The following is a 27,843-nucleotide window of genomic DNA, read 5'->3' as shown; positions in this document are numbered from 1 at the left end:
TGATTATTTTTTCTAGGCTTCCTATATTTATTTTTACCTAGTAATGCTAGTGTGACTTGCAACCATAAAGTATAATTCAGTTGGTGGTGATTTTCAGAAATTATTTAAATGTCTTATTTGACAAGTGAAACAAAATTGAAAACACATCATTAGTCATTTTAAATTTTATTTGCAGATTAAAGTGTATACTTTATACTCTTTTATGGATGCAGATTACAACATGCAACTTGCTGATTGTTCAAGATAAATGATAAATTTTCAAGTGTGACAAGGCATGCTAAGTGTGATGGTTAAATGTGTCAGCTTGGCTAATACCTTGATGATTCGTTCATCATTATTTGTTTCTGTGAGTGTTTTTTGTTTTTTGAAGTTTACATTTTTAGGAAACCCATAATGTACATGGGCCTCTATCAGTCAGAGGCCTGATGATGAAAAGGCTGCTTCCAACTAAAACCACGGCATCAGCTTTTCCTTTGGTCTTGAACCTGGTGGCCTGCAATCAGATTTTGGACTTCTACAGCTCCATAATCTCCTGAGGGAATTTCTTAAAATAAATCTTTCTCTGTCTCAGTTTAGCTAAATTGCATTTTATTGTTTTGTGGAGATGGATATTGTGACTAGTAAATTTGAACATTTTGGTTAAAAGATTTCTCAATAATGAAGTGTATAGCTATGGTTCTTTAGAATGTAGCAGATGCTTTAAAAGCTCATGGGGGTCTTAAGTTTACTAAAGGTCTTTTGTATTATATGAACAGTTTCACAGCCGTGCTATTTATACTTCATTTTATCATAAATATACTGTTTTAAATGTGTATTAAATGTGTATTTAATGTGTGTATATATGTATTTCTGGTAAAATGATTTTTTATATGCCGATACTTCTTTACTTCCATAAGTATATTCGAAATACAAATTACTTTGCATTTTTGAAAAGCTAATGTAATAAAAGTTGACTTCCCTAGTTATACTCATCTATAGAATAACCTTTCTTAAATTCTAACAAAGGTTCATGTAACAAATATAGTTAGGTCATTTACTAATATCATATCAGAAATTAACTATCTTTTAGTGCATGAAATGTAGTGTCAAAGGCTAGTTTTTAAAATATCACTGTCCAAACTACCTCTTACCTTTGCAATTAGAAAACATCTTTTTCTTTTTCCTATATGGCCACTCTCTTCTTAAGTGCTTTATACTAATGGTCATACTAGTTGCTTTTGTAATCATGGGGTTTCCCTGTTGGCTCAGTGGTAAGGAATTTATCTGCCTGCTCTAGGCAATGGGGGAGACCTGGGTTTGATCCCTGAGTAGGGAGGATCACTTGGCGAAGGGGATACTCTAGTGTTCTTGCCTGGGAAATCCCTTGGACAGAGGAGGCTGGGAGACTGCCGTCCACGGGGTCAGAGAGACACAACTGAGTGACTAACACTTCAGAGATCTAACAAGAATGCTGACATCTTTCTGTGTTCTGATTATGGTGCTACAGTTGAAAATATGTCAGGTCTCATTGTTACCTTAATACTAAAGGAGCTCTTTGGAAATATTTAAACACTGGTTGTTATTATTTTGAAAGTATGTTAGTTACCAGTGTTAATTATGTTAATTGTTTGAAGTTATGCTAGTTTCTTTCACTTGAAAATATTTTTTCTCCTTTCTGTGAAAATATATCAGTGTTTTGTGGTTTTCTAGAAACAAACATATGTTGTCTTTTGTTATTTCTAGAACAAAATTTACTCACTTGGAAAATACAAAAACAAAATAAGCTGTGGCTTTGAAAATTATCATCCAGAAATTTTCCCAGAGATGATTTTTGATGTACTTTTTTAATAAAGCATTTCATGATTTTAAAGTATATGAGGGCAGGACAACTCGCATTCTGGGAGTTTTGATAATATGTTTTTTAGGCTGCTACACTTTAAAGACATTTCTCCACTATTTTGTTCATTTTCCACCCTCGAATTGTTGATTATATCTTCATCATTTAGGTCCATACTGAGAAAGTATACAGCATATTGTATTCCACAATAATGTGCTGTAAGATCCCGCTATTTGCCTTTTTACTAATAACATTCAAAGCTTGGATTCAAAGTTTAGTGTGGAAAATAACAAATTTAAAACACAAATAAAAACACAAAATACACGGTCTTGGAGCTGATAAATGTCTGCTTATTATAATAGATTTTACAGTGACAACGTTTATGCTGTTCAACATTTACCTGTTTATGCTGTTTTCTTAAAAAACAGCGAATTACGATGTGTCTATTTAAAAATATTTAAATTTTATCAAAGGACTTAACTTCAGCAGGCTTACAAATTTTCAAACACAAGGTACATAACGTAGACTCTACTACATACAATTAAAAATTGTTAACTGAAACGTGCAGAATCACTGAAAGTTTAATTCTTTTCTACATGACATTCAAGTCATTTAGGTTCTATATGATTTTATAAAGATGAAATGGTTTGATAGTTGTTCTAGAATAAGCCGCGTTCTCTTGCCCACACCCAGATTGGCATGCCTATTTTCATATTATTACAAATGTTTTCTTTTCAAGCAAAGATAGGATATAGAATGGGTTACTAAACTTTCTTCTCTAGCTACAAGATAACACAATTTACTTCAGGCAGGGGTTTGACAACTCCAAACACCTAAGCAGGCAGCTGGGCCAGGCCCCGCGCTGGGACGCGATACGTCTCTGGGTAGAACCAGATCGGGCCAGGTGTGAATCGCCTGTCTTTCCGCGGGGTCGATGAACGGCGGCCCTGCGTCGGCTTTACGATCTGAGCTGCGGCGGCGGGCGGGAGCGCGGAGGAGGAGAAAATAAGAACGTTGTTATACGGTCTGCCTCAGACCTTGCCGCGAGACCACGGGGCTCTCGGGTTGCGGGACCTGAGTGGCTTCGACACGAGACTCCAGAGGACCAACTTGGTTGAGACAGAGGGGTCTATCTACCCTTCCGCATTTTCCTGTGTCTCTCTCCCGGGCGGTGACGTGACGTGCTGACGGCGGGCCTTTGCCGGGGAGCTGGGCCGCTTTTTGTCAGCTCCGAACTCGGCCCCTCCTCCCTTCCTCCGCCCGCCCCGCCAGTAGGAGCCCGGCCCAGTGCTCCAGAGAAAGGAGGCCTGCATCACCCGCCACCGTCACCCACCGCCCGCACCCGTGTCTGGTGAGTCTGGGGCGCGGCCAAGGCCGCGGGGCCTAGTCCGAGTGGGAGGCCTGGTCTTGGCCTAGGTGGCGGCACGCCTGACGCCCTTCAGTGCTAGGCTGAGGGGTGTCGTTTTCGGCGCCGAGTAGGCCCCAAGGAGGCTGCAGTTAGGCCAGGGGAGGAGCGCGGCGGCGGAGGCGCGCTCTGCAAACGGGCGGGAGTTGGGGAAGAGTTGCCCGGTGCCCAGGGATACAGCTGAAGGACTCTAGGTCGGCGCCGAGTTCTCCCAGGGCACCGCGCGGGAGCTAGGCCTAGCAAGGAGGCGATGGTTGCCAGCGTGAGGTGAACGCCGCAGGCCAGCCGGTCTGATTTTCGCTATGTAAATATCAACAAGGGGGGCAGAGGGGGACAAGATGGTGGCGAATTTACGCCTCTTGAAGGGGTGGTTGAGGAGGTGCAGGGAAGGGGAGCCGCCATTTTGAATGCGGCCTCCGAGGAGAAAATTCCGTTACAGCCCACGAGGGGGGGTTGGAGAGCCGGCGGTGGCGGTCCGGCTCCCACTTCGACTCCGGTTTCGGGTCCCAGAGGCTTGGCACGGCGGCGTTTGCGCGCGGAAGGGGCGTGCTCGCTCCCGGAAGCGGCTATTCTTCTCGTCGCCATGATGGACGCTCGGGCTCTAGGCGCTCGGCGGTAGCGCCACCTCCCTGCGTTGTTTGCCGTAGCCCGTTAACTGGCTGACTGCTTCAGCTGTTTTTTGACTGAACCGCCAGTAGCTCGAGCCTGCGACTTGCCGCCCTGGTTTGTAGTTATCCGAGCGCAGTTAAACCCAATGGCCGTCCAGGCTCATGGTCTCACAAAGACAGTCTCAGAAATTTTGTTTTACTTAAGTACAGTAGTTGATGAATCTTGGGGGTGTCTTCCATACGGTTTTCCAAAATTTGCCTCCCTTTTTCAGTAATAAAAATTAAATTTGATGGAGGGGGAAAAAATGGCTCAGTACTCTTTTTTTATGTCACAAGATGCAAATTGCTGGAAAGCAAAATTTGAAGCCTTTTTTCCGCTTAACCGGTAAACTGCGTTTAAGCGATTTGTGTTGATTTTGTGCTATATGTTAAACTTTGGAAATAGGATTTTCTTACTGAAGTACAATAAAATGTGATACAGTGTTTACGGGTTCTTGTAGTCTCCTGTTCCCCTTATTTGAAAAGTTTTACAATAATAACTGCGTTGTTTTGTACTTTAGACTTAATGGTAGGCCGGTTTATTGGTAAAATGAAGCGCATGTGAACTTGCGGTTAACTAAGTAAAGATTGACAAAGTTTCTAAAATAAGATGATGTTTGCTGGAGTTTCATAGGCATAGGAAGTCCTCATTTGCAACTTTAGAAAGGAGTTCCTGAAGTAAGAGGTTCTCTATTTTCAAAACTACGTGTTGAAAATTTGTGGAACTTAATTAGGTGAGTTAGGAGTGGTAGAAGGGCAAATGTTAAGTATGAACTGTGTTCAGAAGACACCACAAATTACAGTTGGACCAGCGTGGATGGTGTAAGTCGGGGAGTACTGGAAATTGAGATTAGAAAAGGTAGATTCATTTTAAAGTTGCAAACTGATGGAACACCTATACTCTGCTTCATGTTCATTTAGCAGTTCTAAGTCTAATCATTGCAGAACTTTTAAAATTGAGACGTAATGGAAACTGGTAGGTTGATCAGTGTTTTCGTTGGTAGAAAAATTACTGAGTATTGCTGCTTTTTTATTTCATCTCTCCTTAGTATCTTCTCTTTTTAGTTCTAGCACCAGTTAACGTTTGGCTTGGAAATAGGCTTCTGTAGGGAACAAAATTTTACCTAACAGTGGTTGAAAATTACAGGAATTGTTTGGTCAGTTTAAAAACAAGAGTAATTCCTAAGAGCGCAATGAATGACCATCATATAGCCTTGTGCAGATTTTCTATCCACTGGTGAAAGCAACTCCCTTTATGAAAATAGTACTCTAAACTAAGCTTTAAGGCTCGTGTATTAATTTATGACTCTTCTAGATGCACGTTTCAGAAAGCATGTTTTCTAGACTTGCAACAATGGTGTTCATTCCATAAGAAGGATTACCACATTTATCATGAAACGTCACGTTTAAAAAATTTTAGAAGCTCAATTGAAGGAGACAGATGGGAAGCGTGAGAAGTTGCTAATATCTCCTAGCTGCTGAGGTGTGAGGGACAAACATAAATTGTAGAAGTAGTTGCTTTATTATCTTGACAGCTGGGAAACAACTCTTAAGAAGATAGAACTGTATGTTGCACAGTACAGCAGCAGCAGATGTTCCAGTACAGCAACAATGGTTGTTCAAGATTAAGAGTATGTTAGACTAATATGTTTAATTAAGAGGACAGGTAAGTGTATTACTTTAAAGCATTTCCATTAGAAACGATTAAATATAAAATGTTTTTTGCTTAAAGGGATGAACTTTGATTATAGGTAGAACACTTTATTAGCCAACTATTTGGATTTATGTATGCTTTTCAAATAGATGCAAATTTCCTTAAATTTTTTTTGTGAATGCTTTCTCTGACCGTGTTTTAATTTATATGCTCACAATATCTTCTTTACATTATTTGTGCTCATTGGCAGTAACAAACCTTTAAAAAATTTGTTTCAACCCAGTGTTTGAAATTTTGTTGAAATATTTAGGTGAGAAACGTAGATGTCATTTGATGTAAAAGTGTGTTCTCTACAACCTCACGCTTTTCCTCTATTTCTACGTAGATTTTCATACATTTTATTTTGTTGCAGAATATCTAGCCTAACATATTCTGCTGATTCATTTCTCCTTAAAATTTTCTTGGGTTCTCTAATCTTATAAAAATAATTTCTTTTATTTTTTATCCCACATATTTCTGAATTCATTGTTTCCTACATTACAAAACTGTTCCACAGTATATTGGTGTGTCACATAAGTGTTTTGTGCTTCAGAAACTGTTTCTTGTTTGTCAGTTGTGGTTCTTTCCCAAACCTAAATGTGTACTCTCCCTTGAGATCAGTTCTCTCTTGTTTCCTCCAGTCGTCCTCCCTGGCTTACTGTCCCTTATTATGCTTGCACTCTTGCTTAAATGTCTCACCTAGCTTTTCTAGTTGCCTCTTGAACATCTCATTTGCCTTCTTGACCTGCTGTACTTAACCTAGCTACAATGAAATGTTATTTGACATCTGTTAGGTGCTCAGTATTGAGTTGGAAACCTGTTTCTCCATGGAATCCCTGAAACAACTGCTGCTTCTTGATTTCTGCTTGTGACTTCAGTATTCCAGACCTTGCTTTCTTCTTTGTCACATAGAACGATATAGACATCTTTAATTTCCTATTAAATCTATTATATTCTATCTCTGGTTCAAGTTTGTTTTCTTTGAACAGGTCCTACTTGTAACAGATACTCATCTTGTCTCCCTAGTAAAAGGATCTGGCACACTGACATTATTTTCAATAAATGTTATTTGAATGATTAAATGCAGAGATTTATATAAAGTTGAATAGCTTAGCAATTGAAATAAACTAGATTAATAGATATGTTGTGTTTTTGACAGGGGTATAAATAATAGCACATACTGTGTCCACTTCTTGAAGGCACTTAGTTCAAATGGGAGCCAGGAGTAAACTTCCCTCCCTGCTCCACTCTCCTACACTTCACCAGATAGGAATATAGTGAAAGTGTTACTGGTTAAGTTGTGGATGACTCTGCAACCCCTTGTATTGTAGAGCACCAGGCTGCTCTGTCCATGGGTTTTCCCAGGCATGAGTACTAGAAGGAGTTACCATGTCCTTCTGGGGCTTTTCCTGATGCTCAAGTTGAATCTCCATCTCCCGCTTTGGATGAGGACATTTTACTACTGTCTGAGCCACCAGGAAAGATGATAAGAAAAAACGTAGTCCATTACTAGTATTTTTCAGTAGTGGTGATGATTTAGTTGCTAAGGCATGCCTGACTCTTGACAACTCCATGGACTGTAGCCTGGCAGGCTCCTCTGTCCATGGGATTCTCCAAGCAAGACTACTGGAGTGGGTTGCAGTTTCCTTCTCCAGGGGATCTTCCTGACCCAGGGATCAAACCCTCGTCTCCGGCATTCCAGGTAGATTCTTTACTGGCTGAGCTTTGAGAGAAGCCCTATGTCAGTACATTTTATAAAATATTTATATATTTTAAAACAAGTCCTTTTAAAGGATTCACTTAACTGTCTTCCTTAATCTCAGTTCTTTTTTTTTTCCCCAGAAGCATTGTATACCCAAAGTCCTTGGCATTGTATACCCAAAATGATCTCTGTGCTTTACGCTTACTGAAAATGTGTCCCATTAAATGTTTTATTTAGTATTTTTTCATTTAAGTCACACAGTCACATTTTGCTAGACACTTAATTTTACATAAGGATCTAGATTAGTGGTACCTGGAATGTGGTCTAGGAATCCCTGAGTATCTCTAATATTTTTTTAGGGTGTCGTGAGAGAAAAACTTACGTTTTTTCATAAAAATATTAATAACTGTTTTAACTTCTTTACTCTCCTTCTCCTGTAACTGTAGTGTAGTAGTGTGGTAGGCCAATATGATCTGTTGTGTTTTGAAACAAATGAGGTAGTGGATAGGGGAATACAGCAGCCTCTCTTAAGCTGCATAGATTTACAGGAAATCCAGTTTTTATGAAAATACTTTGGTACAAATGTTAGCATTAGTAAGTTATAGATTAGTTTTAAATGAAGTGTTGTTTAAACTTCGCATTTAACAGAATATTGGTCATGTGGAACTGCTTTTTTAAAATGTATGTATATTTATTGGCTATTTGTCCTGTTCAGTGAATTGCTTATTTAAATTCGTGACCCATTGTTTGTCTTCCTCCAGTTTTATTATGCACTGTGTAAGTTTAAGGCAACAGAGTTTCATGTACTATGAAAAAATTATCACAGTAAGTTCATTGAATACCAGTCATCTCACAGATAATATAGTTAAATAAGTGGAAAAATTATGTTTTTACTTGTGATAATAACTGTTAGGATTTAGTCTCTTGAGAACTTTCATATGTAACATATAGCAGTTTTCAATTACATTTATCATGCTGTATGTTACATCCTTAGTACTTACTTATAAGTGGCAGTTTGTACTTTTTGACTGCCTTTGTCCGCTTGCCTCTTCCCCAGTCACTGCTTCTAGTAACCACAAATCTGATCTCTTTTTCTGTGAGTTTGTTATAATTGACCTGCAACACTATGTTAGATCATCAATACACAATCTATAATGTTTCAACTTAATGTCTACATTTCAGTGTGATTATCACAGTAAGTCTTGTTACAGTCTTTTGCCACACAAAGATACTGCAGTTACTGACTCTGTTTCCCATACTGTATTATTCATGCTTATAATTCATTTATTTTGCCCCTATAAATTATTACCTCTTAATCTCCCTCACCTGTTTGCTTCCTTTTTCCATCTTTCATCCATATAACTACTTGTTTCTTCTCTGTCACTGTTCTTTTTTTATGTTTGTTAATTTGTTTTTTTAGAGCCCACATATAAGAGAAATCACACAGTATTTGTGATGTTTGACTAATTCTGGTATCCTCTGTTTTACACATAGTCCCAAATGGAAGTAGTTAAATCTATTCTTTTATATGGCTGATGTGCTATATCTTAATCCATGCATCATTTTAATCCATTCATCTGATTGTACTCTTAGATTCCTTTTATGTTTGGCTGATTTAAATACTCCTGCAGTGAGCGACTTCACTTTCACTTTTCACTTTCATGCATTGGAGAAGGAAGTGGCAGCCCACTCCACTGTTCTTGCCTGTAGAATCTCAGGGATGGGGGAGCCTGGTGGGCTGCCGTCTATGGGGTCCCAGAGTCGGACACGATTAAAGTGACTTAGCAGCAGCAGCAGCAACAGTGAGCATAGGGATATATGTATCTCCTCTAATTAGTGTTTTATTTTAATAAATATTTAGGAGTGGAATTGCTGGGTCTTATGCAAATCTATTTTTCATTTTTGGAGGAATCTTCATTCTTCTCTTCATGGTAGCTGTACTAGTTTATGTTCCCACCAACAGTGCAAAAGTGTTCACTTTTCTCCACATTCTTGCCAACACTTACTTGTTGGCTTTTGGGTATTAGCTCTTCTGATGTGTGTGCTATTTCATTTGATTTGATTTCATTTGATTTCATTTCCTCTAATAATTAGTCATGTTGAACATCTTTTCATGTGTATGTTGACTGTCTGTATGTGTTCTTTGGAAAAATGTCTATTCAGATTTTCTGCCCATTTTTTGATTGGGTAGTTTGTGGGTTGGTTTTTTCCCTCCTTTTTTTGGTATGTGACTTTTTCTTTTCTTTCTTTTTTTTGCATTTTAGACATTAACTCCATATCAGGGATATCATTTGCAAATGTCTTCTTCCATTCAGCTACAGACCTTTTCATTTTGTTGATAATTTTTCTTTGCTGTGCAGCAGCTTAATAGTGTAATGTCATTCCAGATTTGTGTTTTTTTACTTCCCTTATGAGAGAAATATGTATATGAAATACTAATAGGGGTGCCAAAGTGCTTAATCCCTGTGCTTTCTTCTGGAATCTTTATGGTTTCAGGTCTTACCTTTAGATCTTTAGAAGTACCAAGGGTTTTTTTGTGCATGATGTGAGACAGTAGTCCAGTTTGATTATTTTGGATGTAGTTGTGCAGTTTTTTCAACGGTTTTTATGAGAAGGCTCTCTTTTCCCAATTGTATTGTTCTTGCAGTTATAGATGAGTCATATAAACATAGGAAATTTCCTTGTATGTAACTGTTGTATTTAATTTGCCTGTTTGTATTTACTTATTTGGCTGTGCCAGGACTTAGTTGCACCACCTGGTATCTTTTGTTGTGGCATGTGAACTCTTGGTTGTAGCATGTGGGATCTAGTTCCTTGACCGGGGATTGAATATGGGTTCTCTGTATTGGGAGCGTGGAGTCTCAACCACTGGACAATGAGGGAAGCCCCATGATTTTTGATACTATGTCTTTAACTTTTACCATTTTAATTTGTGGTGTTTTCCTCTTTAGGTTTATTCTTTATGGGATCCCCTGCATCTTTGACTTGGGTGACTGTTTTGTTTCCCACATTAGAAAAGTTATTAGCTCTTCAAATATGTTCTCTGCTCTTTCTCAGTCTCTTCTGAGACTCCATGTAATGTGAATATCAGTACACTTGAAGTTATCCAACACGAGTTATTCTTATTTGTTTTCATTCCTTTTTCTTTTTTCAGTTCAGCATCAGTGATTTGAACTAGTTTCTTCCAGCTCACTAATTTCTCTGTATCATCTAATCTGCTGTTGATTCTTTCTACCATTGTTGTATTATTGTTTGGTCATTGTTTATATTTCCTGGCTGTTAAAAACTTGTGACTTCTCACTTTGTGCATCTGTTTTTCTCCTAAGTTGTTTGATCATCTTTGTGATCATTTCCTTGAGTCTTTATTGAGTAGATTGTCTGTTTCCAATTTATTTAGTTCCCCTTGAGGTTTTACTTCAACACACGTGGTGATTTGGTTATGTTTCCTGACTTTGGATAAGTGGACTTTTTTAGGAGATATCCTATGGGTCCCAGCAGACCTGACTTCTCTCTGTTTACCAGGCTGTATGCTGTAGGCATGCTTCCATTGTGGGCTATATGAGTCCTTTTGTTATGCCAGGGTGACTGCTATGGGTCATCTGGTAGGAATGCTTGCCTCTGGTGTTGTTGCTTGCCAGGCTCTGCCTTATACAGAAACAGCTGGGTACTCAGAGATGTGTCTGGCTTAATAGGGACATTTGGCTGTGGAGTATTAGCAGGTCTTGGGGTTGGTGCTGGTCCAGTAGTGGGCAGAACTGAGTCCCTGGTCTCTGGTAGGAGAGCTTTAGGTATCCTAGAATTGGTGATGGCAGGCCCTGGTCTGGATGGCTGGCTGTGAAGTCCTTTGGGGTTCCCAGTCTGGGGTTTCATGGTAAGTGCCGATGCACTTGTATTGGGGGTCAGTTCCCAGGACAGCTGTAGGGTCAAGAACTTTATGGTAGCTGGTCTCCTGATTGTGGGGCTGTGTCCTCTCCTGGCTAGTTCCTTAGCATGGAACTTCCAAGTAATGGTCCTGCCAGACTGGTGGACAGGCCAGGTGCTGGTTCTAATAAGCTCGAAGGAGGATTTCAGAAAGATGCTTCTTGCCAGCACCACAACTGCATGGTAGAACAAAGCTCCCCAAAATGGGTTCCTCCAGTGACTATGTTTCCAGATTGAGCTCCCATTTGCCTCCTGCCTCTCTGGGGGAGTCTCCCAAAATTAGGTATCAGCAGGCTGTTCTGACCTAGGTGTCTTTCAAACTTCTGCTTCTGTTTGTGCCTTTTAAGAAGGGAGTTTTATTTCCTATAGCCCTCTGGGTCTCCTTAAAGTAAGGTCCACTGGCTTTCAAAGCCAAGTATCCTGGGTACTTGTACTGCCAGCGCAAGAGTCACTGGCTGTGGAGCCTGATGTGGTGCTTCAGTTCTTTCTTCCTTGGTTCTACAGTTGTGATTATCCTGCCACTTCCAGATCATCTACTTAGGGATATGTGTAGGTCCTGATGGTTCTGTATATCCACCCCTTCTCTCTTGTCTTATCATAGTTCTTACTTTATATTTTTAGTTGTGGAATCTAATCTTTCAGTTTTTCTAATCAGTACTTATTCTGTAAATAGATAAAATTTTGGAGTGCCCATGAGAGGAGCTGAGCTGAGGTTCTTCCTACTCCATCTTGGCTACCTTCCATTGACACATTTTTCTTACTGATTTTAAAGTTTTAATTTTATGTTTGTGTAAAAGTGATTTGCTGATTACTTACACTGCAGATAACCTTTCATTTTGTGAGTTTTCTTTTAGCTTTGTTTTTACCATATTTTGAGTGAAAGTTAATGTGAGATAATTTTAAAGAAATCTTGGATGACTTATGTTTTTTCTCTTTTCAGTAAATTTCCTGCCTGCCATAGCTCTTTAAAGTTTCCTTTTAAAAAAGTAAAAAAAAAAAAAAAGGTATGTATAGATTATTAGCATATCTAGAATTTTTATATATATATATATTTGATGTTAGATTCTGACACTATTTTTAATGTAGTAACCTTTCTGCCACTGATTTGTAATTCAGTTCAAGTATATTTAAAGTTCCTCTAGTTTGGTGCCATTTATCTGTTCATGTCTGTAAACAATGTTTTTAAAACTAACTATGTAATAAAATCTTAGTATACTCTTCTTTAGAATTGTTTTAGTTGTCTTTCTTCTTTAGCTTTTTCAGTTGAAAAAATTACTAGTTTTTTGTATTTGCCTCAAACTTAGAGTGTATATGAGCACATGGATGCCTTTAATGAAAGTGGTTTGTCTGTTTCCATCAGTTCAGTCCAGTTGCTCAGTCATGTCTTAACTCTTTGTGACCCAGTGGACTGCAGCACACCAAGCTTCCCAGTCCATCACCAACTCTTGGAGCTTGCTTATGTTCATCTACTTGGTGATGCCATCCAACTGTCTCATTCTCTGTCCTTCCCTTCTGCCTTCAGTCTTTCCCAGCATCAGTGTCTTTTCTAGTGAGTCAGTTTTTTCATCAAGTGGCCAAAGTATTGGAGTTTCAGCTTCAGTATCAGTCCTTCCAATGAATATTCAGGACAGATTTCCCCAATGCTGGGAAGGACTGAAGGCAGGAGAAGGGAATGACAGAGGATGAGATGGGTGAATGGCATCACCAATTAGCTGAACAAATGTGAGTCTAAGCAGGCTCTGGGAGTTGGTGATAGACAGGGAAGCCTGGCATGCTGCACTCTGTTGGGTCGCAAAGTCGGATAATGTAATTATACATACATTATACGTTATCCCCCCATCCCTGTAGCTCAAACAGGGTAAAGAATCTGCCTGCAACACAGGAGACAAGGGTTTCATCTCTGGGTCGGGAAGCTCCTCTGGAGAAGGGAATGGCAAGCCAATGCAGTATTTGTGCCTGTAGAATTCCATGGACAGAGGAGCCTGTCAGGCTACAGTCTTTGGGGTTGCAAAGAGTCAGACCTGACTGAGCAACTAACACACACACACACACACACACACACACACCATAATCATACATATGTTCCCTTTCTCTTCAGCTCCCTCCTCTTTTCCATCCTATCTCTCTAGGCCATCACGTAGCACCAAGTTATATGGTGAGCTCCCTGTGTTATAGAGCAGGTTCACACTAGCTATCTGTTTTATGCGTGGTATTGTGTACATGTCAGTGCTACTCTTTCAGTTCATCCCAACCCCTGTTTTGTCCATGCTGTACACCTGCATCTCCATTCCTTCCTTGCAGATAGGTTCATCAGTTCCATTTCCTACATTCCATACATATGCATTAATGTACGATATTTGTTTTTCTCTTTCTGACTTACCTTGCTGGGTGTAACAGGCTGTAGGTTCATCCATCTCACTAGAACTGACTGAAATTCATTCTTCATGGATAAGTAGTATTCCATTGTGTATATGTAGCCTATCTTTATCCATTCATCTGTCAGTGGACATCTGGGTTGCTTCCAAAGTCCTAACTATTGTTGGTAGTGCTTCAATAAACATTGGGGTACATGTGTTTTTTAGATGTGGTTTTCTCAGGATATATTCCTAGTAGTGGGATTGCTGGGTCATGTGGTAAATTTATTCCTACTCTTTAAAGGGATCTTTGTACTGTGCTCCCTAGTGGTGTTAACGGTTTACATTTCCACCAACAATACAGGAGGGTTCGCTTTTTTTCATACTTTATCCAGCATTTACTGTTGTAGATTTTTTTATTTTGGCCATTCTGACTGGTGTGAGGTGATTGCTTGGTGTAACTTTGGTTTGCATTTCTCTAATCATGTGTGATGTTGAGTATTTTTTCATGTGTTTGTTAGTCCTCTGTAGGTCTTTTTTTTTTTTTTTTTTGAAGAAATGTCTGTTTTGGTCTCTGCTCCCCATTTTTTTTTTTTTTTTTGGTATTGTTTTGTTTGTTTTTCTGATACTGACCTATATTGGGAGCTTTATGTATTTTGGAGATTAATCCTTTGTTAGTTGCTTCATTTGCAATTATTGTCTTCCATTTTAGGGTTTTTTAAAAAATCTTCTTTATTGTTTCCTTTGCTGTGCAAAAAGCTTTTAATTAAGTCTCATTTGTTTATTTTGTTTTTACTTCTGTTACTCTAGGAGCTGGGTCAAAGAAGATCTTGCTGTGATTTATGTCAAAGAATGTACTGCTTATGTTTTCTCAAAGAGCTTTATAGTTTCTAGCCTTACATTTAGGTGTTTAAATCCATTTTGAGTTTATTTTAGTGTACAGTGTTAGGGAGATTCCCCTGGAGAAGAAAATGGCAACCCACTTCAGTGCTCTTGCCTGGGAAATCTGATGGACAGAGGAGCCTAGCAGGCTATATAGCCCATAAGGTCACAAAGAGTCGGACATGACTGAGCGACTTAACACTAACTAAATGGTATTAGGAAGAGTTCCAGTTTCATTATTTTACATGTGTCTGCCCAGTTTTCCTAGCACCACTTATTGAAGTTGTTGTCTTTTCTCTTTTGTATATTCTTACCTCCTTTGTCAAAGATGAAGTGTGTGGATTTTTCTCTGGACTTTCTGTCTAGTTCCATCCGTCTATATTTCTGTCTTTGTACCAGAACAGTATTGTCTTGTAAAACTAATTGTAGTTTTGTAGTATAGTCTGAAGTCAGGAAGATTGATTCCTCCAGTTCCCTTCTTTCTCAAGATTGCTTTGCTGTTAGGGGTCTTTTGTGTTTCCATGCAGATTGTGGAATTATTTGTTCTAGGTCTGTGAAAAATGCCATTGGTAGTTTGATAGGGATTATATTGAGTCCATAGGTTGCTTTGGGTAGTGCAGTCATTTTCACAATATTGGTCCTTCCAAACAGGCATATCATATATCTCTTATGTGTTTGTGTCATCTTTGATTTCTTTAATCAGTATCTTAAAGTTTTCTGCATACAAGTCTTTTATGTCTTTAGGTAATTCCTAGGTATTGTATTCTTTCTGTTTCAGTAGTAAATGAGATTTATTCCTTAATTTCTCTTTCTGAATTTTATTGATAGTGTTGGGAGTGCAAAGGATTTCTGTGTGTGAATTTTATACCCCATGACTTTACTATATTAACTGATTAGCTCTAGTAATTTTCTGATAGAAGGTGGCCTTGTAGAATGAGTTTAGGAGTATTCCTTCCTTCACAATTTCTCGAAGAGTTTGAGCAGGATAGGTGTTGGCTCTTTTCTAAGAATTTCATCAAGTTCTCCTCTGAATCCTTTTGGCCCTGCCTCCTCAGGGAGGCAGGAAAGGAGGGGTTGGATTTTTTATCAGTTTTGATGTCAGTGCTTGTGATTGGGTTGTTCATAATTTCTGCTGCTTCTGGGCTAAGTCTTAGAAAGTTGTACTTTTCTAAGAATTTGTCTGTGTCTTTCAGTTTGTCCATTTTATTGGCATAAAGTTGTTGATAGTAGTCTTTTATGATCCTTTGTATTTCTACATTGTCTATTGTAATTTTTCATTTTGATTTTAGTCTTTACCATTTTTTTCTTTATGAGTGTGGCTAATGGTTTGTCAATTTGGTTTATCATCTCAGAGTGCCAGCTTTTAGTTTGATTGATCTTTGCTGTTAGCGCCTGCCTTTATTTTTTATTTATTTCTGCTCTGAGTTTTATGGCCTTTTACTAACTTTTGTTTTTTAAAATTCTTTTTCTAGTTGCTTTAGGGGTAAGGTTGGGTTGTTTGATGTTTTTCTTATTTTTTGAGATGGGCTTGAATTGCTGTAAACTTTTCTCTTAGCACTGCTTTTGCTGCGTCCTGTAGGTTCTTTTCAGTAGTCATGTATTAATGTGACAGTTGGACTGTAAAATACAAAGAAAGCTGAGGACTGAAGAATTGATGCTTTTGAATTATAGCGCTGGAGAAGACTCTTGAGAGTCCCTTGGACTGGAAGGAGATCAAACCAGTCAATCCTAAAGAAAGTCAGTTTTGAATGTTCATTGGATAGATTGACGCTGAAGCTGAAACTCCAGTACTTTGGCCACCTGATGTGAGGTACTAACTCGATAGAAAAGACCCTGATGCTGGGAAAGATTGAAGGCAGGAGGAGAAGGAGATGACAGAGGATGAGATGGTTGGATGCAATCCCGGACTCGATGGACATGAGTTTGAGAAGCGCTGGAAGTTGGTTATGTACAAGGAAGCCTAGCAGTTCATGAGGTCGCAAAAAGTTGGATGTGACTGAGCAACTGAACTGATAGCTTTTGAGTTGTTATGTTTTCATTGTCATTTGTTTCTGGGTTTTTTTTTTTTAATTTCCTCAGTGACATCTTACTTATTCACAGGCCTGTTGTTTGGCCTACATTAGTTTGTGTTTTATACACTTTCTTCCCGTATTTGATACCTAATCTTACAAGCTTTGTGGTCAAAAAAAGTGCTTGATGTGGTATCAGTTTTTTTACATTTACCAAGGCTTGACTTGTGACCCAGGATGTGGTCTGTTACTGGAGAATGTTCTGTGTACACTTGAGAAAAAAATTAAATCTACTTTTTTGGGGATAAAGTGTCCTACAAATATTAATTAGGTCCATCTGGTCCAATATATCATGTAAAGCTTGTGTTGTCTTACTAGTTTTCTGTCGGGATGATCTGTAAATTGGTGTGAGTGAGGTATAAATGTTAGTCTTTCAGTTGTGTCCAACTGTCTGTGACCCGTGGACTGTAGCCCATGAGGCTACTCTTGTCTATGGAATTCTCCAGACAAGAATACTGGAGTGGATAGCCATGTCCTCCTCCAAGAGATGTTCCCAACCCAGGGATCAAACCCAGGTCTTCTGCATTGCAGATGGATTCTGTTCTTTCTGAGGCACCATTTATATATTGAGATGCTCCTCTGTTGGTTGCATATGTAGTTATAATTGTTGTATCTTCTTCTTGCATTGATCCCTTGATCATTATGTATGTCCTTCCTTGTTTCTTGTAAGTTTTTTTTTTTTTTTTTTTTACAGCTTATTTTATCTGATATGACTACCATTACTCCTGCTTTCCTTTGATTTCTGTTGCCTGAAATATCTTTTTACAGGCCCTCACATTCAGTTGGGTCTCTTCCAGAAACTGTAAAACTCTTAGAAGTAAACATAGGCAGAAAACTCAGTGACATAAATCAAAGCAAGATCCTCCATGACCCACCTCCCAGAATAATGGAAATAAATGAGAGACCTAATTAAACATAAAACCTTTTGCACAGCAAAGGAAACTATAAGCAAGGTGAAAAGACAACCCTGAGAGTAGGAGAAAGTAATGGCAAATGAAATAATTGCAAAGGATTAATTTCCAGAATATACAAGAAGCTTATATAATTGAATACCAAAAAAACAACCCCATCAAAAAGTGGGGAAAAGACGTAAACAGAGATTTCTCCAGACACATGAAAAGATGCTCTGTGTTGCTCATTCTTCGAGAAATCCAAGTCAAAACTGCAATGAGATACCAACTCACATGGCTCAGAATGGCCATCAACAAGCCTACAAAAAATGCTGGAGAGGATGTGGAGAAAAGGGGATGCTCTTGCACTGTTGTTGGGATTGTAAGTTGGTTCAGCCACTATGAATGTCTGTATGGGGATTCCTTAAGAAACTAGGATTAAAACCACCATGTGATGTAACAGTCCCACTCCTAGGCATATACCTTGAGGAAACCAAAATTGAGAAAAGACACATGTACCCCAGTGTTTATTTCAGCACTATTTACAATAGCTAGAACATGGAAGTTACCTAGATGTCCATTGACAGATGAATCGATAAAGAAGCTGTGGTGCATACATGCAATGGAATGTTACTCAGCCATAAAAATGAATGCATTTGAGTCAGTTCTAATGAGGTGGATGAACCTTTTCTACCAAGTGAAGTAAGTCAGGAAGAGTGAGTTTAATACTGTATACTGACATATATATATATATGGAGTCTAGAAAGATGGTGCCAGCGTACAAATAAGTATATCTGCAGGGCAGCAGTGGAGACACAGACATAGAGAACAGTCTTATGGACATTCAGGCAGCGGGTGGAGAGAGAGTTATATGGAGAGAAATGTGGAAACTTAGAATACCATGTGTAAAATAGATAGCCAGTGGGAATTTGCTGTCTGATTTAGGGAACTCAAACAGGCTCTGTGGCAATCTAGAAAGGTGGGATGGGGACAGACATTCAAGAGGAAAGTGATAATATGGCTGGTTCATCTTGAGGGTTGACAGAAAACACAAAATTCTGTTAAGCAATTATCCTTCAATTAAAATATAAATAATTTTTTAAAAGATGAAGTGGGTCTCTCGTGGACAGCATATGTAGGGGTCTTGTCTTTGTATTTGTTCAACCGGTCTGTGTCTTTGATTAGAGTAGTTAGTCTTTACATTCTGGGTAATTATAGACTTGTATGATCCTATTACGGTTTACTTTATTTGTCTGAGTTTGTCTTTGTAGATCTTCTCTCTTGTATTTCCAACCTAGAGAAGTTCCTTCAGCATTTATTTTAAAGCTGGTGTGTTGGTGTTGATTTCTCTTTAACTTCTGCTTGTCTATAAAGATTTTGGTTTCTCCTTCAAATCTGAATGAAATCTTTGCTGGATAGAGTAATCTTTTTTTTTTTTTTTTTTTAATTCCTTTTCATCATTTTTAAGTATATCCTGCCAGTCCCTTCTGGCTTGCAGAGTTTTTGTTGAATAATCAGCTGTTCGCTTTATAGGACTCCCTTACATGGCATATATTTTTTCCATTGGTACTTTTAATATTTGTTCTTTGTGTTTACTTATCATTAGTTTGATTAATACATCTCTTGATGTGTTTCTCCTTGGGTTTATCCTTTATGGAACTCTCTGCACTTCCTGGATTTAGATGGCTAGTTCCTCTCCCACATTAGGTAAGTTTTTGAGTTTAGTCTCCTCAAATATTTTCTCATACTCTTTCTCTTCTTCTGGGACCCCTGTAACTTGAATATTGGTGCATTTAATGATGTCACTGAGGTCTCTGAGACTTTGCTTGTTATTTCATTCTTTTTTCTTCCTTTGGATTCTGCTTCCGTTATTTTCACCATTCTGTCTTCCAATTCACTTACAGTTCTTCTGCCTCAGGTATTCTTCTCTTGGCTCCCTCTAGTGAAGGTGTTGTTCATTGCTGATTGTCTGTTGTTTCATTGATGATTTTCTGTTATTTAATTTTTCCAGGCCCTTGTTAAACAGTGTTTTTTGTATCCTCTTGATCTGTGACTTTAGTCTTTATCTGTGTCTCCATGTTATTTCCCACACTTCCGATCATCTTTACCACCATTACTCTGAATTCTTTTTCAGGTAGACTGCCTGTTTCTTCTTCATTTGTTTGGTCTTGTGGGTTTTTCTCATGTTGCTTCATCTGCTGTGTGTTTCTTTGTCTTTTCATTTTGTTCGGTTTGCTGTGTTTGGGGTTGCCTTTCTGCAGGCTGGGAGGTCATAGTTCTAATTGTAGAATCTGCCCCCATGGGTGTGGTTGGAGCAGTGCTTTGTGACCAATCCCTTCCTGGTTGGAGGGAGTTGTGCCTGTGTTCTGATGAATGGAGCTGGATCTTGTCTCTTTGGATAATGGGCAGTGCCTTGTCCATAACTGTGTTTTGGAGTGTTGTGAGCTTGGTTTGTTTTAGCCATCCTGTCTGCAAATGGACAGTGTTGTCTTCTATTTTGCCAAAGTACACATGTGGGATGTCTCTCACTGGAGTTTGCTGGCCTTTGGTTGGGGCTTGGTGATAGTATTGAGAGGTTCTCACCAGCTAATGTTCCATGGGATTGGGAGTTTTCTGGTGGTTCATGATCTTGTACTTGGGTCTCCCGTCTTGATTACTCAGGCCAGACTCCAAAGCCATATAGGACAGAAAAGAAAGAGAGAGAAATGGCGGAAAAGAAAAAAAAAACAACACAACTCACTTAAACAAAACAACAGTGGACTGATTGAACACCAAGACAAATAGTGAAAGCATACTTAACCCAGAACACCAAAGAAACACATAAAGAGAAAAGAGAGGGAAAAAAAAGAATAAGCACAGGAACTGAAAAAGAAGAGACCAATCAGGCCAATAAACTCATATGTGAAAATAATACGCTAAAAACTAGATGAGCAAAAATAAAAGATCAAAAAGTTGCAAAAAATGCAATATACCCAAAGAGTATTGTAAACATAGGGCAAAAAACCAATAGTAGCACCTTGCTCCAGCACTTTGCTGGAAAGTTCCATGGACAGAAGAGCCGGGCAGGCTGCAGTCCATGGCATTGCATCAAGTCAGCTTAGTGACTGAACAACCTGAACTATAGAATACTGTAAGAAAGGACAAAATAAAAATAAAATGAATTTTTAAAAATAGCTTCTTTAAAAGGAAATAATGATTTATAGTAACAAAATTGTAAAAATAAAGAACAACATTAGAACCATATGATAAAGAAAAATATATAGGCAGTAAGAAGAGTGTCCTTGTATTTCATCTTTGACCTCTGTACACAGTGTGCTCATGCCAATTTGCCTACTCAGAAAGTCCTCCAGTGTATCTAGGAAGGTCTCTGCATCTGTTATGTGCAGTGCAGCGTCAGTTCAGACTCAGATCTTGCCTTACTCCAGCTTTTACTTGCTCCCACATCCACAATTGGCCGTAAAGTCCACAGTCTCAGGCTACTTGTGATTCAATTCCCCACATCTGCTGCTGCAGGATTGAATTCCCTTCCTCCTCTTTGTTTACACAGCCAGCCCCTGGTTCTCTGCTTGATTTGCAGCATGCCTCTGCTTGGACTGCCCTCCAGTATCTGTTCCTCACTCAGACTTAGGAGGGTGAAAGCAGCAACATATTAGAGCTCAGGTGCTCAACTGGACTGGGACAGCGAGGGGGACAGCAGACACAGTTGCATGTGTAGTGTCTGCTGTGGCCAGGAACTGCAGGAAGTCAGCACGGTCTGAGGCAGGTGGCTGGCTTCCCAGGGGAGTTGCCTGCAGGTTGTGGGTCCCTCAGCAGAGCTGAGCTTCTCAGACTCAGGTATGGGCAGCAGACTCAGGAAGGTGTGGGCAGCAACTCTTGCTGGCTCACAGCTTGGTGACAGCTATGGCCACTGGGGTCAAGATTGCACACCTCTTCTTCTCTGGCCCACACATTGGCCCTGGCAGTTGTCAGGTGGCCATGGAGGTGATCGCTCCTCCAGGATCATAATCTGTAGTGCATATAGTCTTTCCTCTGTCCCTCATGCTGGATTTAGTGTATCTACCTCTGAGGTCACAGTCCATAGCTGAGGCTGTACTGCTGACAGTACTCTTGAAGGTCAAGTCCTGCATTCTGCAAGCACGTGGAGTTAGAACATTCTCATGGCAATGATCTTTGTCACTCTGGAGTGCCCAGGGTTTTCCCTGGATTCTATCAGCTGTGTCATACTAGCCCCTCAGAATGTCCTCACAACAGCCAATCCCAGTCCTCTACCTGGGGGTCTGAAGCCTGAGCTTGAGTACCCAGTCCAGGAGTGCAAGCCAGTTCTCTGCTGAGAAGTGTTATTCAGCAGTGATCTCTGTGGTTAGTTTTCTCCATTTTGCCTTCCGAGCACCTGTTGCTGCACTGCCCTTTGAGGTTCTGAAGCTCCCCCTGTCCCCACCCTTGAGTGTGCAGAAACTTTTCATCCTTCAGGACTCCCTCCCCCAGGTGCAGGTCATGTCCTGAAATTATTTGTGTCTTCTTTTATCTTTATCTTTCACCCTACCTCATTCTGAGGAGATTGGCTTGCCTTTCTGGAAGTCTGGGGTCTTCCATCAGTGTTAAGAGGTGTTCTGGAGGAGTTGTTCGACGTGAAGATGAATTTTCGATGTTTTTGTGGGGAGATTATCTATCTCTGCCATCTTGAAAGTTCCTCCATAGACTTTTTTAAGTCCTTTCATAACATTTTGTCCGTCATCATTATATATCTTTTCTTTTGCCATTAAACACATACTGTGTGTCAACATTGTTCTTTGGTTGTGGTTTAAGTCACTCAGTCATATTCTACTCTGTAACTTTATGGACTGTAGTCCTCCAGGCTCCTATGTCCATGGAATTCCCCAGGCAAGAATACTGGAGTGAGTTGCCATGCCCTCCTCCGGGGATTTTTACTACTCAAGGGTCAGATCTGTGTCTCTGGCATTGGCAGGCAAATTCTGTACTTCTTGAGCCACCAAGGAAGCCTTCCATTACTAGTACAATTTTTTTAAATCCATGCATTAACTCTCTGTGATAATATCTATCACCCCATTGTTTCTGGCCAAGCTGCACCTTGAGGGGTCCTTGTTCTCTGACCAGAGGTTTGAGCTTGGACCCCTGGCAACTGAAAGTGCCCAGCCCTAACCACATAGCTAGGACTTCTCAGTACATAATATTTTGTGTCCTAAATTTGATGAAAAACATTGAAACTCAGGGGATTGAAATGCTTAATCTTAGTGGAGTTAGATTTTAATTATATTATCTGGCTCCAGAGTATAAATTTACACTGCTTAAACCTATACCGTGCTATATGTTGTTTTTTGTAGATATCTCGCAAACGTTTGTTAACTGTATTGTGTTATATTGTTTTTTCCAGCAATATATCCTTAGGGAATAGTTATATAGTCTATAATTTTCATAGACTTAGGGAATGGCAGTTTTTAAATGTAATAACATCTGGTTATAATTTATAACACTTTGGATGAGCAAAAATTGATTATGTAACCATGTAGTATTATTACATGGATGAATGCATTGCAGATTCTGAGGTGTCTTTCCCCCTTATAGGTCAACATCTCTGAAATAGAAATGTGTTTTACAGTTGATAGGGTTTTATAATCATTGCTGTTCAGAAAGCATACACGATATACTTTATCACAATGCTCAGTATTCAGAAACTCTTCATTTTGTATCTGTCCATTGGAAAATAGCTATGTTGTTGCTACTTGTCATACAGTACCACTGAAGGTAGAATAAATTGCTGTTGGAAGAGTTTAAAGAAGTTAAAAAGCAGTAAGCCTAGTTTCATTGTTTCATAGTTCAGTCATATGATGATGTAATGATAATACATTGTCTTTTTATGACAAAATTTAGAGTTTTGAATGGTAACTGCTTAACTTCAGCAAAAATGAAATGATGACTTTAGTCAAAAAATACAGTGCTAACATTAAAGTTTATGACTTCATTGACATGAAGCGTTACAAATGGTAATTAAGTGGTATTTCTTTATGAACATGTTGTCAGGAGAATATTATTTTTAAACATGGATATTGAATAGCTTTGAGCAGAAAGGGCAGCCAGAGTAGGACCTGAATAAGTGGTGAAAAAGTTTTAATATTCTAAATGAATTTCGTTAGGTTATTTGTTTTTCACAGATTGAACTCCCAATATGTATTATAAAATTTTAAGTGATGACAAATTTATATCCGTTTACTTAGTAGTTTTTCTTAGTGGTGCTTAGTCACAGTTCATCTAATATTTGAGAGTATCTATAGAGTCTGTGACATCCAGTGTAATACTAGATAATGGTCTTGTTGTAGGAAGGGGGGCCCCTCCAGTGCCCCAAGACTGGGCTTTGTCTAACATGTGAAACATGGCATAATGAAAAAGGGGCAGTCTTTCAGCTGCTGGGAGGAGACTGTCACTCCACTGCTGCAAAAGTGGCAGCAGTGAGGCATTTAGGAAGGATTCAAGTGTTGTGAGGTATTCTGGGATTTGTCCTTAAGGTAGAGAGTATTTTGTTTAGGTTCCCTCCATAGGGTTAGGTTTGCAGGGGTAGGGACCCCTACAAGGGAGTAACAGGGGTCAGAGTTGCCTGTCTGATTTAGAAACCAGGATGAATGGGTATGGTTTTTGTGTGGTTTTTTGGTTGTCCAGAACATGATTTTTGAGACTGATTAATGGTATCCAAAGAGAACCTCATGTTCCGGGGTAGGTATGGCATGTCAGTTCTGCTGGAACTTCTTAGCTCCCAGACTTTGGGCTAAATCGTAATACCCTAGAGAAATTTCTAGATCCTGGTTTCTGACAGTGAAGGTTACCTGACACCGTGAGTTGTCCAGATTTCCCACTGACATCCCTGTTAGGGAGTCACTTAGACAGATGGAAGGTCACTTGGGAATGCCAGCGAAGAGAGAAAATAAGGGCTCGGATGGGATTGCAGTTACTGTGGGAGTATATAGACAGCTATTGCTGATACCAAGGCAGGAGGTTTTTCTTACCTTTTGCCCAAAAGACTATGCCACGACCCATCAGGGTGCGCTGGGTGACAGCATGTAAGTGGGCTGGAAGGGTGGGCTGTTGATACCCTGGGATAGGTTAGATATATCCCCAACTTCAGCAGCTAATACAGATCCAGCAAGGTTGGTTAGGTTGAGTTGAGAAGCAGTGCGGTTTGCAAGCATATGTGCATCATTTAGAGAGAGATTAATGGCTGTACAGGGAGACATGATCTGGAAGAGAAGGAACATCATAGGATGCATTTTACTTATCTGAGGGAGATTAACAAGAGTCTGAGGTCTTCAGTAGGTTCACAGGAATAGTTGTCTCCTGGTTTTGGAGTCTCAGTCCCCGTCTCTCTCTCCTGTAGGTCATAGGGTTTTTTTCTAGAATTGTGGACCCAGGCAGGTAGACCCTTCACTTTTACAGCAGTTGAGGTTACTAGGACCACCTGATATGGCCCTGTCCCATTTCTCAGACAGCTGGCTTTGACTTCCTTTCTCTTGCCAGGTCTTTACAAATACTTGGTCCTCCAGCCCTACTTCGGGATTTTTCAAGTTCTCCTGTGTTCTCCATGTTGTCAAAGTTCTTGCTGAAATGTTGGTAGGTTAATTACATGTTTTAGAAGTGTATTCATGTCCTCATCAAAAAATAAATCAGAAGTTAAGAATGGGCATCCATATGTCATTTCATAGGGGCTTAATAATAGTGGCTATTTGGGGGCTGCCTGTATCCTCATGAGGGCTATGGGTAGCATATAGATTTATTTATTTTGTGGTTTCTTGTCATAGTTTGGCCAGAGCCCTTTTAAGGGTCTGGTTGGCTCTCTCCACCTTCCCTGAGGCTTGAGGGTGCCAGAATGAATGGAGACCATATTTTATTCTTAAGGATGTGGCCAAGTTCTGGGATATTGTGGCTGTAAATCGGGACCTGTTGTTGCTCTGAAGTAATTGGGGCAGCCCAGACCTAGCCACTGTCTCCTTTAGCAGAGCTTTAGAGACTTCTGTAGCTCTGTCTTTGTAAGGAATACTTCAGTCCATCCTATGAATGTGTCAGCAAGGACTAGCAAATAAGAGAACCCTTGGGTCTTTGGCATAGCTGTAAAATCCACCTGTCAGTCTCCTTGTGGGTGTGACCCCCGATGTTGTACAGGTTTAATTAGAGGAGGTGGCAAGGGCCTGGTTTTTGGATTATTTCTTAGATGGGTATCACAATTCTTGTGACCTGTTGAACAACCTTCGCCAACTGGGGGTGGTAGAGAATGGAGTTGAGTAAGGTTTCCAGATTATCTCTTCCAGAATGGGTACTTTTATGTAAAGAGTTAGTTTTCCAAAAAAAAAAAAAAAAAAAAGAGTTAGTTTTCCAAACCTGAGAGTCAGGGAGTATTATTTGGTCCTGATCAGTCTGGAACCACCCATGTCTCCCAGCCCTGTTTGGCATATCAGGAATGTTCCTCTTTGATATAACTTGGAGTCAGGGTTTCCTTGGGGCAAAAGGGGACAGACAGCAGTGACAGGTTAGCTTCCCTAGAGGCTTGTTTTGCCTCTTGATCAGCTTTTCTTTTTACCTGGGCCTCCTTTTCTTGTCCCTTTTGGTGATCTTTGGAGTGAATTACAGCTAATTTAGCAGGAAGTTTGCCTCCAGGAACCTGAGAATGAGCTCTTTGTGTTCAGTAGGAGAGCTTTGAGCACTGGGCATCGTCTTTCCTTCCAAACTGCTGCATGGGCATGCAGAATGAGGAAGGCATATTTAGAGTCTGTATATACATGAATCCTCTTTCCTTCCCCTAATTCCAAGGCTCTTGGTCAGGGCAAAAAGTTCATCTTTCTGGACTGAGTGCCTCGGAGAAGAGACTCACTTTCCCTAATTTCTTCTAGGCTCACTACAGCATATCCTGCTTTCCTCTCTCCTTTTTCTGCAAAAGTACTGACATCTGTGTACCTTTCTTCCTTTGGGTCAGATAAGGGTATTTCCTGGTAGGTCAGGGCAGGAAGGATATAACTCACCTATGATTTGGATTGTTGGTGATTAAAGGGGAAGTATGGGAATCTGGCTTTAAGGTGGTTATATTTAAAGTCTGACACTCCCTTAATTTTATTTCTGGCATGTCACGGAGGAGGGTTTGTTATTGGGTGACCCTTCCCCCTGTTATCCATCTATCCCTTTTAGTTTCCAAGACTTCTTGCACCTGGTAAGGCATATACACTGTGGTGGGCTGACCAGGGTCAGCTTAGATGCCTCTTTAACCATAAAAGTGGTGGCTGCTACTGCCCAGAGGCAAGTGGGCCACCCTCAGGCCACCTCATCTAGTTGTTTGGAGAGGTAAGCTATGGGTTGTAATTCAGGCCTCATCATTTGCCCTAACATCCCAAGAGCAGTTCCTACCCTTTCAGAGACATACAGCCTGAAAAGCCTTTCCAGGTTCTGGAGACCTAAAGCTAGGACTGTAGTGATAGACGCTTTCAAGGCATTAAAGGCAACCTTTTAGGTCTCATCCCAGTCAAGTGACTCCTCCTCTTTCCCTCTTAACTTCTCATATAGGGGTCAGGCCAGATTCAGGGATCCAGACCTGGCAAAACCCAATCATTCCTAAAAATCCCCTAAGATGTTTTCTCATTTGGAGGTACGGGGTATTTAAGGTGAGGGATTCCTCTGAAGGTCGAACATTCTTTTCCCTTCTGTAATTATAAATCCAAGGTATCTTAATGTGGGTTAAATTAATCTGAGCTTATTTGGGGGGTACAGGATAACCCTTTTTCATAGAGGAAATTTAAAGTTTTAACAGTATCCATTTGAGAGCTGGTAAAATCTGGGCTAGCTATGAGCGAGTCATCCACAGAGTATATTAGACTACTGTTCATAAGGTTAATTCCCTTAGTTCTGTCCCCAAGGAAGTCCTGAAAACATGAGGGCTGTCCCTAAACCGCTGGGGTAGTCAAGTCCAGCAAAGTTGTATGGCTTCCTTTATTCTCAGGTCCTGCCACTCAAAGGCAAAGAGCTTTTGGCTTTCAGGATGGAGAGGAATGCAAAAGAAAGCATCCTTAAGCCCCAAGAGTGAGAAGTACTTAGCATTTCCTGGGATTTGGGATAGGAGGGTATTCGGGTTTGGGGACTACAGGGTGGATAGAAACCACAGCTTCATCAACAGCTCTTAGATCCTGGACAAACCGTAAAGAGCCATCAGGTTTCTTAACAGGCAAGACTGGGGTGTTGCAGGAAGACTCACAGGTGATTAGAATTCCAGTAGCCTGGTATTTGTTAACTAATGGTCTAAAACCCTTGAGAACTTCTGGTTTTAAGGGATAATTGTCTTTTCCAGGGTTAGGGAGCGTTTGGCCTCAGAAGACTCTTCACTGGTGGAACATTTATGGCTAGCCATGGCTGGAAACATCCTGCATCTGAGGATTAACATCATCTAAGAAAGCAATAGACTCCTCCTTTTCTACATCT

General features: G+C 39.9%; 1 protein-coding gene across 3 annotated transcripts in view; it reads left to right on the top strand.

The window, feature by feature from the left end:
• The first annotated feature begins 2,698 nt into the window (after positions 1-2,698).
• LOC133053662 (zinc finger Y-chromosomal protein) overlaps positions 2,699-27,843 on the top strand; it is a 67,726-nt gene continuing 42,581 nt past the window's right edge. For 2 of the 3 annotated variants that reach the window (XM_061138180.1, XM_061138181.1), the window contains exon 1: positions 2,709-3,167. The gene's annotated coding sequence lies outside the window, so the exon portion shown is untranslated. Of the gene's footprint in view, positions 3,168-27,843 lie in introns of all 3 variants that reach the window. The other variant, XM_061138182.1, reaches the window with a different exon arrangement.

This window comes from Dama dama, chromosome Y (genome assembly GCF_033118175.1).
Source record: "Dama dama isolate Ldn47 chromosome Y, ASM3311817v1, whole genome shotgun sequence".
Lineage (NCBI taxonomy): Eukaryota > Metazoa > Chordata > Mammalia > Artiodactyla > Cervidae > Dama > Dama dama.
This window is presented reverse-complemented; position numbering and strand designations above follow the sequence as displayed.